Source organism: Marmota monax, unplaced genomic scaffold (assembly GCF_021218885.2).
Source record: "Marmota monax isolate L192 unplaced genomic scaffold, Marmota_monax_Labrador192_F-V1.1 WCK01_AAM20220418_F8-fsc00021, whole genome shotgun sequence".
NCBI lineage: Eukaryota > Metazoa > Chordata > Mammalia > Rodentia > Sciuridae > Marmota > Marmota monax.
This window is the reverse complement of record NW_026695228.1, coordinates 1,811,402-1,828,644: the sequence shown is the minus strand read 5'-3', so window position 1 is coordinate 1,828,644 and position 17,243 is coordinate 1,811,402. Positions and strand designations below refer to the sequence as shown.

The 17,243-nt window shown below is 37.5% G+C and overlaps 1 pseudogene; it reads left to right on the top strand.

Annotated features, from left to right (window-relative positions):
* Positions 1–17,243, top strand: part of LOC124087608 (RNA cytosine C(5)-methyltransferase NSUN2-like) — a 102,542-nt pseudogene that overhangs the window by 10,348 nt on the left and 74,951 nt on the right.

The following is a 17,243-nucleotide window of genomic DNA, read 5'->3' as shown; positions in this document are numbered from 1 at the left end:
GTGGGGAAAACGGTTCACTGATAAATTTTTGGTGGGCCTGCAAATTGGTTCAACCACTCTAGAAAGCAGTATGGAGATTCCTCAGAAAACTTGGAATGCAACCACCATTTGACCCAGTTATTCCACTCCTCAGTTTATACCAAAGGACTTAAAATCAGTGTGCTACAGTGTTTATAGCAGCTAAAATCACAATAGCCAAGTATGGAAACTACCTAGGTGGTCTATAATAAATGAATGGATAAAGAAAATATGGTATTTATACACAATGGGATATTACTCAGCCATAAAGAATGAAATTATGGCATTTGCTGGTAAGTAGAGAGACTATCATGCTAAGTGAAATAAGCCAGTCCCCCAAAATCAAAGGCCAGATGTTCTCTCTGATATGTGTATGCTAACCTACAATAAGTGAGAATAGGGAAGGGAAGATTTGAAATTCATTGGATTAGACAAAGGGCAATAAAGGATGGGAATAGGAAAACCAGTATCCTTATATATGAATACCCGACCAGGGTAACTCCAAATCTTGTACAATCACAAGAATGGGATCCTAATTAGAATAAGTTATACTCCATGTATGTACAATATGTCCAAATATATTCTGCTGTCATGTCTATCTAAAAAGAACAAATAAAAAAAATAAAACCTACTATGAAGTAAGTTTTTCCTCCAGATAACCAAATGCGGAAAAAACCCTTTCATTTAAAAGTTTTATGATTGTCATTATTGCAAACAGTACTCATATATGTGTGTGAATATATTTCTGAGGCTAATCATTTAGAGAAGTTTTCAGAGGAGCTGAGTTACTTCTCTCCTTAATAGGGCATAAAAGCTTCATACTTGGAAATGATGTCATTCCTTTTACTGTGAGAGCCTGATAGTCCCAAATGACTATTAGGCAAATATGTTTCTCAGAGGAGTCATGCTGCAGATTTGAGCATTTTCTTATATAAAATAACTATCTGTCACCCTTTGGGAGCCTTAATATGCAGAATTTAAAAGTGGAGAAAATAAAACACCTGGAAGATGGTTGGTGTAAATGACAATGTTATTTTCAATACTTCTCAGGACAAGAAACTTATAATAGATATTATTGAAAAAAAAAAGATATAAACCATTATGTCTATGGAATGGAATATTTTTTGAAAATTTTTGTCTATTCTACTTGGAGTCTTTTTCTAGGTCATGGTAGACATATTATTTTAATATATTAAGAATAACCTTTTGCATTAGTATATCTCAACTGATGTGGCCAGAAAAGTTTTCCATACATGACTTTGTTTATTAACTCTTTGTTGGGTTAAATTGAGGTAGGTAAGTTTAGTTATACTCTCTTTAAAGAATGCAGGTAAGGCTTTTGGGATGAAGTAATTCTGGGATTCATTAGAGAGGTATGTAGAAAAGGCTTAGATAAAAAAGAGGTCACTTAGCCTGACACAGTGGTGCACGCCTGTAATCCCAGTGGCTCAGGAGGCTGAAGCAGGAGGAGCATGAGGTCAAAGCCAGCCTCAGCAAAAGCAGAGCATTAAGCAATTTAGTGAGACCCTGTCTCTAAATAAAATACAAAATAGGGATGGGGATGTGGCTCAGTGATTGAGTGCCCCTGAGTTCAATCTCTGGAACCCCCTTCCCAAAAAAGAGGTCACTTGTCTTTTAGAGATGGTCGGGTGTGGGGGAGAGAAATAGTACCTAGACCACTATCTTTGCAAGTTGGATCTAGAAAAGATATTTGCATCTGATACAATCAGTGACACAGAAGACCAAGCTACCTTTGGAGAAAGTGTGGAAGAGTATATTAGAACATAAAGAAACGAGGTGGTGGCAGAGTCACCAAGACCCTGTTGAGAAGACCAATAAGACTGGAACTTCAGGCTCAGACCAGAATCAAGTTATCTATGTCCAGATACTTTCTAAAGTCAGTTAATGCTTCAAAACAGCACTCTCAGTTCTTCCTTCTCTAAAATATTAACCTGGTTAAGATAGGGAATGGCTCCTTAATCAATGGTATGATTTGCGTTGCAACCTTTTGGGCAGTGGGCATGGAGACTGGCCACAAACCCTGAAGCAGGATTGAATGCAGTAGCTACCTCCTCACCAAATGGAGTGCACATCTTGGAGGATCTCAGTCCTTCTGTGGAATTATCTTCAGGTCAGTAACCATGGTAACACTGCACGTGGTCACCTATTTCCCACCCTACAAAACATCCACCACAAGTCTCAGTCTTGAATGCTCAGCATGACCTGTTCCTTGTATTTCAATCCTGGCATTGCATTCCTCTGTGCTTTCATTTAAAAGCAAGTTCAAAGGAGACAGAGCTGAGAATTCAAGATTTGTAGTCAGGAGATGCGATGAGAGAAAGAGAAGATGAAATAGATGAGGGGAATTGTTCAAGGTGATGCAGAGTCAGAATATCACAAGTGAAAGTCCCCTAAGGAGAGCATGTACTCACTCATGCATGTTTTATGGATTCTAATGGACTGAACAATATTATAAGATGAACATTTCCTTCCACTTAAAATATTCCTAAAGGCAGGATTTTGTTGTGGAAGATGTACTTGTTTTGGAACCAGAGAGCTGCAACTTTCCCCTATAAGATCCCCAAATGATTGCTGCTATCCATTGGTACTGACAGAAAACTCACTAAGTGTAAATTGTACAGACATTAAGGGGGGATTAATTGGCTAATTCAGTATAAAGTTCAGGAACTAGTTACCAATCATGGTTGATTTGATTCAGTGACATCAGGATCCAATTTCTATTCTTTCCTTCTGCTTTCCAGGGTATCTAACTTATTTAAAGGCCTTGGATGATTAGCTACAATTTCCACACTGTGTATTTCCTTGCCCCTGTCCAGGTGATTAATTTCAGCCAATCAGCACAGTCCATTGCTCTGGGTGCCATTATTGTTTCAGAAAAAAAATAGATTCTATGCTGCTTAACTAGGGTGAAATTTAGACTTAGATTCTGAGACAGGAGCCACCCATGCTGAGTGAACTAGTAGCTGGGACCAACTTAGAAAGGAATGAGAATGGCAATGATAATGGCAAGCACTGCAAGGCTTGGTAGGTAGATTGCATTTAAATCTTTAACTGTACTTTATGAAAAATGTCAGGGCTGACATGAGCACTGAATTAGAATTAACATCTGAACAGCTCCTTGTATAGTACTTGTTATCTGGTAAGTATGTTAGTTCCTTTCTCTTCATCTTACAATGTAGTAATATATTGGATGATGAAGCATAGAAAGAAAATTGGGTGAAATAATTTGCATTTTCTTTCCAGTTGTCATATTTCAATACTTATATGAATTGGGTGTCACCCTATTTGCAATTTATTATCTTGAAATTTCCAGGACCTTAGGACAATATTGATCACTGACAGAACTTTCTTCCCCCCTTTCTGTTTCTCTTTTACTTTTGTATGTCCTTTTGTTATTGTTGTGAAATAGAACATGCATTTGAAAATCCTTGCCCCATCTTTAAATGTTAAGCTTAAGCTGTGGAGATAGTAGAGACGACTTGTTAATTTTACTTAAATTTACATTTTATAATTGCGAGTAAAATGTAGTTCAATGCAATGTTGGGACCAATTTGTTGGTCATGAGAACCATTTTTTCGTTTTTCACAGAAAGTTTTTGTTATGGTATATATAACCACATATTGATATGTGGTCAACGTCAAAAGCTCACGTGTGAGACAATGAAAGGATGTTCACATGTGTAATGATTAGATTATGAGAGCAGTCAATCAGTGGATTAATCCGCTTGAATGGATAAATTGGGTGGTAACCACAGGCAGATAGGGTGTGGCTGGAGGAATTAGGTCACTGTGAACAAGTCTTTGGGGTTTTTGTTTAGTTCCTGGGGAGCAAAGCCCTTTCTATTTCCTGGCTGATAAGTCTTGACCTCTTTCCCTCCATTACGCATCTCTGCTGTGATACTCTTCCTCGCCTTGGCCCCAGGGCTATGGAGTCAGCTGATTATGGACTGAACCTCTGAAACCATGAACCAAAATTAAAATTTCTTCTTCTAGGGCTGGGATTGTGGCTCATTTGGTAGAGCGCTTGCCTAGCACATATGAGGCACTGGGTTCGATCCTCAGTACCACATAAAAAGAAAATAAAGGTATTGTGTCCATCTACTATAAAAAATATTTGAAAAAAATTTTTTTTCTCTTCTAAGTTGTTCTTGTTGGATTTTTTTGGTCACAGCAATGATAAAACAGCAGATATAACTGTTTAATATTGGACAAGAGGCATCATAGGCAATGATTGACTGTGAGAACCTAGGAAAATCTAAACCTCCCTGATGGATCTTTTTTTTGCAGAGGGGGGGGGGTCTGGAAAATTAAGAGAAAAAAAAAAAGCAGGTATGAATCACAATAATTCCCTAAGGACAGAGAAGATCCAGAGCAGTGTGCTGAAACTGTGTGATAAATAAATGGTATCATCACCTCTAAGGTTTATTATACATTGGCTTTTAATTGTGCTTTTAAATATTGTTTAATAAAGTGAATCTATGCTGTTAGAAGTCAGGAAAGAGGTTACCCTCTGGAAAGAAATGACTGTATATAAATTTCAAGGTTCTCCAGAGAAACAGAAACACACACACACAGAAATATATTTGCAGGAATTGGCTCAAGCTAGAAACCATCAAGCAGGAGTTGCTGTTGCAGTCTTGAGGCAAAATTTCTTCCTCCAGAGGGAAATCAAGAGTTTTGCTCTAAAGTTTCTTAACTGATTGGATGAGGCCTACACACATCACGCAGGATAATCTTTACTTACACTCAACTGAGAGTAGATGTTAGCCCCATCTACAAAACACCATGACAGTGACACCTCAATTAGTGTTTGAGTACTGAGTGTTTAGCCCAGCCAAGTTGACACACAAGACAGGTCACCCCTGACCAGACCAGGGGCTTTGTGAGTGAGGTTTTTTCTTAATGTGGGTGCTGGAATTTGGGGAATACTTCCAGCAATACACTCATGACTTGTATACTCTTCTGTGTATACATTGCCCTTTAGTAAAGCACATTAGTATGTTTATTTTAACTTCATAACTGAAATTAGAGAGAACAAGTTAGATTTCAGGGAGATTTGTCAGGTGGCTGCTCTGGCTCTTTTTAAAAATTAAATTATTTAAATTATTCTCTTTTGTTATATATGATGGCAGAATGCAATTCATTTCATATTACACATACAGTGCACAATTTTTCAAGTCTCTGGTTGTCCACAAAGTATTTTTACACCATCTGTGTCTTCACACACATACTTAGGGTTATGATGTCCAAGTCATTCTGCCGTCTTTCCTACCCCCATGCCTCCTCCCTCTTCATGCTCTGGGACTTGTACAAAGATTTCTGTGATTGCAGAAGACTTGGTGGGTGAGAGTTGTTGTGGCCAGATGGTGATCTCTCCCAATACCCAAGCACAAGAAGCCAGCATGTCCCTAGGTATCTGTCACACCATTGCATTATAGTTTAGAAATGCAAGATGACTCTATAAAGTTATGTATTTTTAGAATAATAAAGTTGCTAACATTCTGCCTGTACACAGGATGTCATAATACAAGGGTGATCAGTTTAACAGTTATTTAGTTATAACAGCAATAACATGAAGTTTTTCTCTAGGTTAATAGATCTTCAGGTCTGCCTAATTTGTTGTTCTATTGATTAGTTATAAACAGTAAAAAAAAAAAATACATAATTGACTTGGGAGTTAAAAGACTTGAAAAAATCTAGTGTATATCCTGACCAAAGTTGTATGGTTTTCTGCCTCCTGATTTTAGTTCAGTCTCTCGTGAAGGATCAACCTACTATGACCTACGTTCTTTGCATTTCTTGCTGATAAAGTAAATGAGAACCTGCGGAAGTACATTTCCCTGTTCACTCTCCATCCTTGATCCAATTTTGCCAAAAACCACATTGAAATGGAAAGAGATTTCCAGGCAATTCCCTCTCATTGGATTCTTTCCACCTGCCACAGGCTGTATTTTGTCAGCAAGGTTGTTTCTAACTGGCAGCAGTGAAAGTTGGCTTTTGGCAGAGAGTACATTGAAGAAGGTGGCAGAGAAGGAAAGGCACAGGATGGCAGGTCCCTCTTTCTGGTCATGCCAGATTGATCATGTTGTAGCACAAATGGAATGGATGTCTCTGAGCAATTTGTTTCCACCCACTCTATTGACTGTAGGCAGAGGAGTGTTTTTATGCCAGTAAATCCTTCTGAAAACAAATGAACAAGCTATATATTTTTTTCTGGCAATGAGTGGAAGGGTTAGGACTAGGGAGAGGTGACTAGACCCTTGCTTTAGATTCAAAATTATAGGGGGCTCCAAAAAAAACCTGGGTACTTAAGAGAAATATCATCTAAAAATATTGCATTAAGATAATAGTTATCTTGAGTAAATTTTTTTGTTTGTTTTGTTTCGATGGCAAGTTGGGCAGAACTCAGTCTGAGATGTGTGGGACCCTTCTGACTTCTAAACCCATGTTGTTGAGGGTAACGCTTTTTCTTCAGGATGTATATAGTTTCTTTTGCATAAGTATTTTCAATTCAGCTTATCCCAGTTTAGAAATGCCTTGAGGAAACTACCAAGCAAGGTGTCAAGAGTAACAGTGATTACACAAGGGATAAAGAGATAACCAGGTAAAAGAAAATATACAGGAAACAATGCAGGCAGGAGAAACCTATATAAGACATGTTTCCTGAATATAAAAGCAATAAGTTTTTGTTAGGAAACTTAAAATTTATAAATTCAGAAAATTATAAAGAAGGAAGAGTATTACTTTCCAAATCAACTTCATTGCCAAAAAAATATTCCCCCCTACCTCCTTGTCTCCCACCTCTTATTCCCTTTCCTCTACTGATCTCCCTTTGATTTCATGAGATCTGACCCCATCTTTTTTTCCCTTTCTTCTTCTCTAGCTTCCACATGTGAGAGACAACATATGACCCTTGACCTTCTGAGTTTGACTTATTTTGCTGAACATGATGGTCTCTAGCTCCATTTTCCTGCAAATGACATGATTTCAGATTTCCTTATGGTTGAATAAAACTCCACTTTGTATATATACCAGATTTTCTTTATCCATTCATCCATTGATGGACACCTAGGCTGGTTCCCATAGTCTGGCTATGGTAAGTTGTGCTGCTATAAACATGGGCATGGATGTCTCACTATAGGAATATGGCTTTAATTCTTTAGGATAAATACCAAGGAGTGGTATTGTTGGGTTAATTGGTAGATTATATTCAGTTTTATTTCTGTCATAATTTTCCATTTGTTTTTTTTTTTCTTCTGTTGTCAATTGCTATCAAAATTTCACTTTTGTTCTCAAATGATTCTTTTTCTGGTGTTTTTATTTTGACAAGTGGTTTTATTTAAAATTTCAAAAGATATTGCTGAATCCATAGGTATATGGTCATTGACATCAAGAATAAGAGGTCTTTAGGATTCCTTCTTCCAGGCAATAAAAGTTAATCTCCTGATTGTGACAATAAAAAAATCTGAGAAAAATACCCAAAAGATCAGCTTTCAAAACAAGGGGCGTAAGATAAATGAGAAAGGACAGTGATCCCTAAAGAGAGATGGGAAACAAAAATCTGTGCCCTCTGATTGAGCAGCCTTCATGCCTTGCAAGTTTTCAGGCTGTGAGTCAGGGACAAAGAACCCAGTGGACTTTATTTGACAGACAGAGCTGGGAATTTGGGGAAAGAGGACAGGCAGTGCTCACAGGACAAGGAACCACACAGGAGAAAGATGCACAGAAGGACAGTTTTGGAGATTTGCCAGGAATCCCTGTTTTCTGTAGATGAGGATCAGTGTATATGCGTGAGAACACTCCTTGGGCTTGGGGAATTAACCACCTTATCCCAGTGGCTCAGGAGGCTGAAGCAGGAGGATCACAAGTTCAAAGCCAGCCTCAGCAACAGTGAGGTGCTAAACAACTCAGTGAGACTCTGTCTCTAAATAAAATACAAAATAGGTCTGGGGATGTGGCTCAATGGCGGAATGACTCTGAGTTTCATCCCCGGTACAAAAAAAAAAAAAAAAAAGACAGTACTTGATGCCCACTCAGTGCCAGGGGCAGGGCATGTCTCCACCAGCCAATCTGGATCATCTCATAATTCCTTGATGCATTCAATAGAGGACTTGAATTAATCCTGGAGGAAGTATGTATTGACTTCTTTTGTAACATTTTCTTCTCTTGGATGCATGAAGTAACTTTTTGTTTTATTAAAAATATTAATTCACTTATCCCATTCCTCAATATATGCCCACAGGACTTAAAATTGGCATACTAGAGTGACACAGCCACTTCAGTGTTTATAGAAGCTCCACTCACAATAGCTGAACTGTGGAACCAACCTAGATGCCCTTCAACAGGTGAATGGATAAAGAAATGGTGGTATATATACACAATGGAATATTACTCAGCATTAAAAGAAAATAAAATTATGACATTTTCAGGTTAATGGATGGAGCTGGAGAATATCATGCTAAGTGAAGTAAGCCAATCCCCAAAACCCAAAGGCCGAATGTTCTCTCTGATATATGGATACTAACATAAAATAAGGGGTGATGGACAATAGAAGTTCATTGGATTAGACAAAGAAGAATGAAGGAAACAGTGGGGGTGGGAATGGGAAAGACAGTTGAATGAATCAGACATGACTTTCTTATGTTCATATATGACCAGTGTAATTCCACATCATGTACAACCACAAGAATGGGAAATTATACTCCATGTATGTAAGATATGTCAAAATACATTCTACTGTCATGTGTAACTAAAAAGAACAAGTAAAAAATTAAAATAAATTAAAACTTAAAATATATTAATTCAATATTAGGTGTCTATACATGGGCTTCCTATCAGTTAACCTTGGTATTAAATGTGCTCTTGGTTCCTTTTTTTTTTTTTTACATTTCCTGTCTTCTATTGTTTATTCCATATGTTCTTGTCTTTCTCCATCAACAACATGAAATGAATTTCTAATTTCTGTCCCCTAATTAATCATCTTCTCAATTAATATCTTCTTTTATTCTTTCCCTTTTCTTTTGTCCTCAGCATCTTGGTTTGATTTGCTGCAATAACGTTCCTCCTTTTTATCATTTATAAAGCAAAATTAAAATCTGTATCAAAAGTAGAAACTATTTCCTGGTCTCATAAATTTTCATTTTCCATCTTTTCCTATATCACAATTAGCTCCTTTTTTACTTCTCATTTCTAGAGCCCCACAATTTATCAAATTGCATTGACATTTAAGAAGCTCATTGCTTAAAATTTTTATATTAGTTTCTTGTAGTACTTTTTAAAATGTGAATCTTCTTATCTTAAGGATAGGTACCTCATTCAGGGTTCTTAGAACATTTTACCTATCATCATCTCGTAGTTAATGTTTTTTAAATTGTATATCAATAATAGCCACAACTCTGTGGAAATAAAAAGGCAACAATCCTTGGTCTAAGCACTGAACAGGCATTGATTTGTTTTCTTACATTATTTCTGGAAGGCTATTCATTCAATCTTGAATGAATGAAATCTTTTCAAGTTTGGCATCTGTCAAAAACCAGAGTATGGATGCTTCCTGCTCTCACACATTGTTTAGCTTATTTTATTTTCATTTTTCAGATTTCTTTCCCAAGATCTTGAAGTAGAAAACTGATATTGTCAGTGACCCAAACAAATTTCCATGATTTAATAGTCGATGGTCACTCTACCAGATTGAACAAATTCTATTTTTGTTTACTGGACTGCAAAATTCTGGATGGTGAATTAATGCCTGGCTATTTGAAGTCATCTATGTCACTTGGCACTGTGGAATCATGACTGCCTCCATCTATGTTGGATTAATAAAAATGGATCCTGGCATGTGGCCAATTATGGAGTGATATTCTTAGTTCCTTATGTTTCATGTATAATTGAATGGGCAGGTATGGGAGGGTGCCTCTGTCTACACAATCCAGGTTTCCAAAGTCTGAAACTACTTTTAAAGTATTCATTCATTTTGTTTCTTTTCCTGTTTTTTTTTTTTATAATGTCATGTTAATTCACAAAATGATTGAAAAGAACTCCTAATTCCTGTTTGAGTGCTGTGACATAGATTTTACTATAAAGGTCCCCTAATGGAATTTTTTAAAAATATTTTTTTAATATTCTTATAATTGGTTGGAATTCTCACTGTGCCAACCCAGAGGTGGTGGATGGATATGTATTTTCTCTGAAATTGAAGTTGTAATAAAGACACACACGGTTCCAATTTTGTTGTCAGCCTTCGTTATTATGACTGGTGACAAGTCAGGGTAGACATTTCAGATTTGTAAAGAGCTGGCTAAAGTTTCTGGCTCACTTCTAACTGGTATGCCACACACATGTGGAAAACAAAGCCTCATTATCCCTGGCACAGTTTCCTAATTCTCACCTTCCAAGGAGAGCAGAAAGTATGTTCATTCTAAATCATCATTTCTTCCCAAAGTTCCGAAATCTCATGGTTTCAAATGGCATTTAATAGCCAGTCCTAAGACTTCCAGTTTCTTTAACTCATTAATTCAGCAAATACTCAGCAATTGCTTTTGTTTTCAAGGTAAAAATCTTATTATCAGAGGATCTGGAGATGAAATAGGTCAATAAGGCCACTGCTTTCATGGAGCTCAAATTCAACAGAGGGACACGGACATTAGGATGTAAATGAAATAGTATCATAATTTCTAGGTGTTATGAAGAAACATAGAGTCATGGAGTGATTGCATGAGGGGACATCTTGGGATGGTATTTGATGGACCCTGGGGAAGGGGGGGTGACATTAGATAAGGCAGCCACAGAGGACATTCTTTTGAGTTGAGACTAGAAGGAAGGAAACCATTTAAATAAAGATGGGAAAAGAGTCTTCCAGGCAGAGGAAACAGGAATATGAAGTCCTAAGGTAGGTGCAGCCATGGTGTGTTCAAGGAACAGGAAAAAAGCATCAGGAGAAAACATTATGAGAGAGGGCGGTCTAAGTAGTGGATAGAACTCAGGGGCCAGAGAGCATCTTCAGTGCATAACTATTTGGATTTTATGTGTGATCATAAACCATGGGAGGATCTGAAAGAGAAGAGTGTCATGATCTGATTTCCTGCTTAAAAGATCACTTCAGTTGCTTCATGGGAAAAAGGATTAGGGCAGGAAGGGAGTCAGAAGTAATAGTTCAAAGGCTATTGCAGGGCCCTGTGATGCTGGCTTGTGTAGGATTGGGAAGGAGGGATGGTGGACAGGTGGAAGACAGGTTCTGGAAATAGAGGTGACAGCAGCCAACATCCAGAGAATTACATACAGTTAGCCAAGAAGAATAATTCCTTTTTGTTTTATTTAAACAATATGGAAAGGACTTCTAAGGAAAATATTTGCCAGATTTTTTTCTCAACCATTGGCTTTATTTTCTGTATTAATTTCCATTTAAGTCCACAAAATATTACTTTTTAAAAATAACCCTTCATTATTTTCTTAATGCATTTATATATGTATGTATTCCACTTCCTGTAAAAGCAGCTGAGTTCTTCAGAGAAAATAAAGTCAGATTCAAGATTTCCTAGCTATTAAAGCTATAAATTAGGATTTAAATCCTAACTTCTTACCAGATTGTTTTCCCAATAGTACAACCCAGTTGTAGGGATCAGAATGTATGATAGGTCAAGATCATTGTACTATCTTGTGTATTAGTTAATAAAAAAAGGTGGGGGGCTCTATTTTGTTCCTTCATTTGTAGTTCTTTGGAAGTATATCATCTGCACCCCCCATATTAGTGTGGTTTTTGTTACTATAAGGAAATACCTGAGATTGAATACTTCATACACGAAAGAGGTTTATATAGCTCACAGTTCTGTAGGCTCAGGGAATGGTGCAAGCATTGGATCAGCTCTGTTGAGGGCCCCCTTGGCTGCATCACTTCATGGCAGATAGCAACAAAATGGTGGAAACACTGGTGAGATGGAGAGGTTACATTGTGAAATAAGACACCAGAGAGTGAAAAGGCTCACTTTTTTTTTTATAACAATCCTCATGAAAAAACTAACCAACAAATCCATGAGAACTACCTTAATCCTTTTGAATGACCTCCTAGTAGGCTCCACCCTTTAAAGGCCCCACCACCTCTTACCATTGCCATGTTGGTGCCAAGCTTCCAATGTATAAAAAATACACATGTAAATGATAGCATCCCCTCCTAGCCTCATGTCCATTCAAACAGTTCCTTAGAAACAAGGGAAAAAATACATTTTTCTCTTCTAGTTGGATTTGTCAGAGCTGCTAACACGTTGAGGCAGAATTTTTTTCGCATTTCTTGATGTGGCCAGGAACTCATTCTCTAACTTGTTGCTTTGGAAAGAGGTTGCAGGAAAAAAAGTAATTTGAAGAAAACAAACCATAAGAAAATATCTTTGGAGTTCTGAGAAAATGCACCGGGGATAATCAAGAGTAACCAGGGCTTACCCAAAAGCACAGGAGATGAGAGTTATGGGGAGAAAACTAAAATAGTAAAGGTAACATTCACTGTAGCACTCAAGGCCACTTTGATCAAAGATAAATTTGGTGAACTTAATTATCATTGAAAGCAGTCCACCTATTTTCAGACAGTTTGGTGCACAAACCCCCAAATTTCTCAGAAACATGAGTGAGATTATGTTCATATCTTCAGAGGAAACAACTGAGTATTTCTTTTGCTAGAAAGTATGCTAGATTAATTGAGGATAAAAATTTGTGAGTTGTAGAAGTTTCTGCCAACTTTGTTGTCAACCTTATTATTTTTAATCATTTGATAAAAAGCTACTTAGAACCTTCAATTTCTAGATGAATAGATGATCTACTCTTCTCTCTCCCTGTGCTTCAGAGTTGCTGAGCAACCCTTGTGCTGTTCCTTGAACATGCCAGATATGCATTTTCCTTGAACCCTTTCCCTCTTTCCTCAGAATCTCATTTTGCTCACCTCATAACCACCTTCTTGAGGTGTTCCTCAAATGTCACCTTCTCAGGAAGGCCTTCCCTGAATACCCCATTTCAAATTCCATTTTAGATGGAGGAAATCTCATGTCTTCCTCCATCTTTCCCAAAATGTAAGCATCACAGGGGGTAGAGATTTTTCTCTTCCCTGTCTCTTGAGGAGCTGGGTCAGTGCCTGGCACAAAGTAGGCCTATATTTTGAGCAAGTGAATATATGAAACTAATGTCTGCATCAAAAAACTTGCAGTCTAACCTGGAAATTTCTGTGCAGTGTAATCATGCTATGGAAAGGTTAGCACAGGGGAAGAATTTGCAACTCACAATGGGAGTTTGGTGTCAGTGAAGACAGCTGGGAGTAGATGAGACTCAGCTGATACCCAAATATTGACCAGGAGCTAGACAGACAAAAGACAGACATTGCTTACATAGCCTGACTTAGATTTACTGTAGGACATAAAGCAAGTTATTACTGTCCATCATTATACAAAGATAGAGCAATAGTTTTGACACGTACACATACAGAAATAAAAACAAATAAAAGGCATTATATTTAAATCTCTTGAATTGTGATATTTACACAGATGAAAGACTGACATTAATTCATTTCTAAGATAGTAGTTTACAAAATGGACCTTTGTCTTTATTTGGCTTAGATTCCCAAGACTATCATTCAAGAAGTTCTTATTTCTCTCACACATTGTGACTTGTGTTATCTGGAACTGCAGGTATGTGGTCTAAAGCATACATTAGAAGATAAGAGTCAGACCAAAACCATAGATTTCCTGAATCTTTTCAACTTATTAACATTTATTAATAATTATTCATTACTAAACAACAAACAGCCAACACTGGATAAGCAAATATATAAATAGTGTAATATGCATTTAGAGTAAGATTATAAAGAAACCAAAACCTAAGTAGCAAAACATACAAACAAACAAACAAACAAATTATTTGCTCTAATTGAATTCTTCACCTTAACTGTTTTGCATATAAGGAAACCCACTGGATCTTCTCTTGCCCACTCATTTCAGCATTTCACTAGAAATGGCATCTTCCGTTGCTGCTGAGAACAGATCTGTCATCTGAATCTTAGAAAAGTTCAGTTCCCTGAGGAAATTCTCTGTGATACACACACCTTTTCTTAAGTAAAAAGAGCTAAATGCTCCATGGGTTAAGAGACACCAGGGAAAAGTAAAAAAAAGAAAAAAAAAAAAAGATGACCTCTCATTTCTGGCTTCTACCTTTCTCCAGGGACTATACTATTCTTTGTGGCAGAGGCAAAAAATAAAGTCTTAGTTACATAAATGCATCAAGCAAAATGCTCTTTTTCCAGTGGTAAGGAGATAATGTTCCAATTTCCTCTTAAAGAAACAAAGAGAGCATGCCCTTCTACAGAGAGCATTCTAGCTGTGGGCTGCTCACTCCATGTCCTTCCAGTGCTCAGCTAGTTTCCTTGGCAAATTGGATTGCCCCTGGCAACCTCAACTTCTACTCAAACTATTGTCTTTTGCAGAGTTGGCAGTTATAAATCCATGTTCCAGAACAACATTTAAACAGAAAATACCATTAAAATATGACCATACCTTTAATGCTTCATTACACATTTTGAGGACCTCATTTTTGTCTCTGACATTCAAATGATTTGTTTTGAGAATGCTGGCTCTCAACTCTACGCATGAGAGTTTTCTGGGGCACTTTAAAAAAAATACCAATGCACAGGTCTTTTCTCAAAGACACTTAACTAGTTTACCTGGGTGTGACCTCATTCCATTTTTATTTCCATGACATGACAGCCACCATTGATATAATGTGTAATGGAGTGAGGTGGTTGTCTAAGATACAATCGAAATACTTTGACTTAAGACATTACCACCAGAATCCAAATCTGTATGGCTTTAACCATATTTTTTAGCATCCCTGGCCCGTAATTTTGTCATCTTAAGAGTGGAAATACCAATATCTACTTTTTTTTTAGTTTATTTGAAGTGATTACAATAATAGCTTTTAAAACAAATTGAAAGTGCATTTTAAAATATTCTGAAGTAGTTATTTATTATTTTGGGGGCTGCTAGTCATCTATTTTATCTTGGGGCTATAACTAAGAGACCTGACCTCAGTTTCTTCACATGACCCAAATTGGGCCAAAGTCTCTTCCTAAAAGGCTGAGAGTTTCAGTGGTTGAGTTTCCATTCAGAGCTAATGAGAGTCTGCCCTGAGACCCTTATCAAGGTCTTGTTACTCAGGCTGCAATGATGTCCTGGTGCCTCTGAATTCCCCAGCCTCATTTCCCATCTCCTTTTTGTCATTACACAATTGCAACTACTCTCCTTTACATTAAGGTAAAATGATTCAGCCTTGACCTTTAACAAATAGCTCATTTCCCTGACATTTCCTCAAAGACCCAGGTTCCCTGCAGACTCAGGCATCCTGAGAAGGACAGGGCAGGGCTGCCACCCCACCCACCACACCTGCTGTCTGTCTTGATTCTTCCTTACTTCCATATGCTGCAGGGGCTCTTCTGAGCAAATGGTCCTGTGTCCTTTTCCATGTGGGCATCCTGGTCTTGAAAATGCCCAGGAGGAAGGACAGCAGTCAAAAAGCAGAGATCATCAAGCAGAGATCTGGAGAAATCTGAAATCTTGGTAACTTGCTGCATTCAATCAAAGAAGAGCTGGAGTTATGACAGAGCACCAATAGCTATTGGTTCCAGGTTGAGATCCATCACCATATGACCATGAACAAGTGATGTTACCTCTCTCTGTCCCTCTTCTATATCTGTAAGCAGAACTCACAAGTTTCTTGTGTCACAACTAGAAGTGTCATAAATTAAGCACTTCCCAGATTAAGTGCTGTCAGTGGTCGGGTTTCCATTCAGAGCTAGTGGGGGAGCTAGCCAGAAAAGTTTAAATGTCAAAAAATGATGCTTATGGTTGTAAGAAAGAAGATCCTGAGCTGTGTATTTAGTTTGAAGAACCATATCTGTATTTTAAAAAATTATTGATTTATCCATTTAAATATCCTGTTATATGAAATATATAATAATATTTAAATGTACTTATTGTATATTTTACTTATATACAAATATGATAAGATAAATGAATATAATTCATACGTATAATATATAAATTGGTATTTATTATACTCTAAACTAATATTTGAGTACATACATACATATTAATTTAAATCTATTCATTCCAGTAATACTTTAGTTGTCCTAGAAAACAACTACTTAATGTTCAGTGCCCTATACTTAATCAGGGGACAGGGAAAACAGAGCCATGGTTTGCTAGGATCTTTCCTATTTTCAAGATCTTTCGTTCTTACAAGCAAAGCAATTTATTTTGCGCCAAAGAGGATTCACAGTCAGGCTGTGGTCAGTCACCTTGCCTGAGAAAGCTGTGTTCCTTTCTTACCATTTTGTGTTGCTCACGTGCTGTGCACAGCATGTGGGCATGGACACACATCCATCCGCAGATCTGAACTAAATAAGGCCAAATTGATCAACAGCACAAAAGGCAGAAAACTTCAGCATCTCCTGTGCAACAAATCACCTGTTGTTATCCTGTCCAACACATGGTTGTGAAATTGGCTTTGCTTTATCTGCTGGGGAGGTCTGTTTGGAGAATAGTAAAAGGACATGTCCTCCTTTTTAATTTCCTCAAGTTACAATTCAGCTTTTGTTGATTCTGTTGCCAACCTGGAAAAAATACATCTTCTGTTTACAATTGGGTTGGGCATGCACTGCACAAATCGACCAGAATTTGACAAGAAGAATGTGCAGTGGGGTTCTAAAGTGACGAACACTTCCCATGTCCCCTGATATTTGACCTGGTCAAACATTTATTGATTCCGGTTGCTGTGTGACATGATGGTGTTAGAGAACAGACGTTGGGAGGAGTGCAGGCACTTAGAGAAGGTGCCCTGAGGATTTTGTGTCTAGACTTTAATTGGAGGAATAAGATAGGGTTAGTCAGACATTTGGTCCATGTGTATTTTTTTCAGGAGAAGGTTAGGATCTGAGTAGTTGTGGGAGGAAAGGAAGTGAAAGGATTAAATATGAGGGTTATGTAGACCAAGCTTACCTAAATTATGCAAATAGCTGAGAGTCAATGAAGACAACAGGAGGACTCAGAGTCTCCAACTGATCTTCCCGCTGTGTTTGTTAACTTTAGACCTAATAGCTAATGTCTCTGTCAGATGAGTTTGGCTGCTGTTAGCTTTGAGGCCTTGGACAACTTATTTAACCATTGTAAAGCTTTGGTTTTA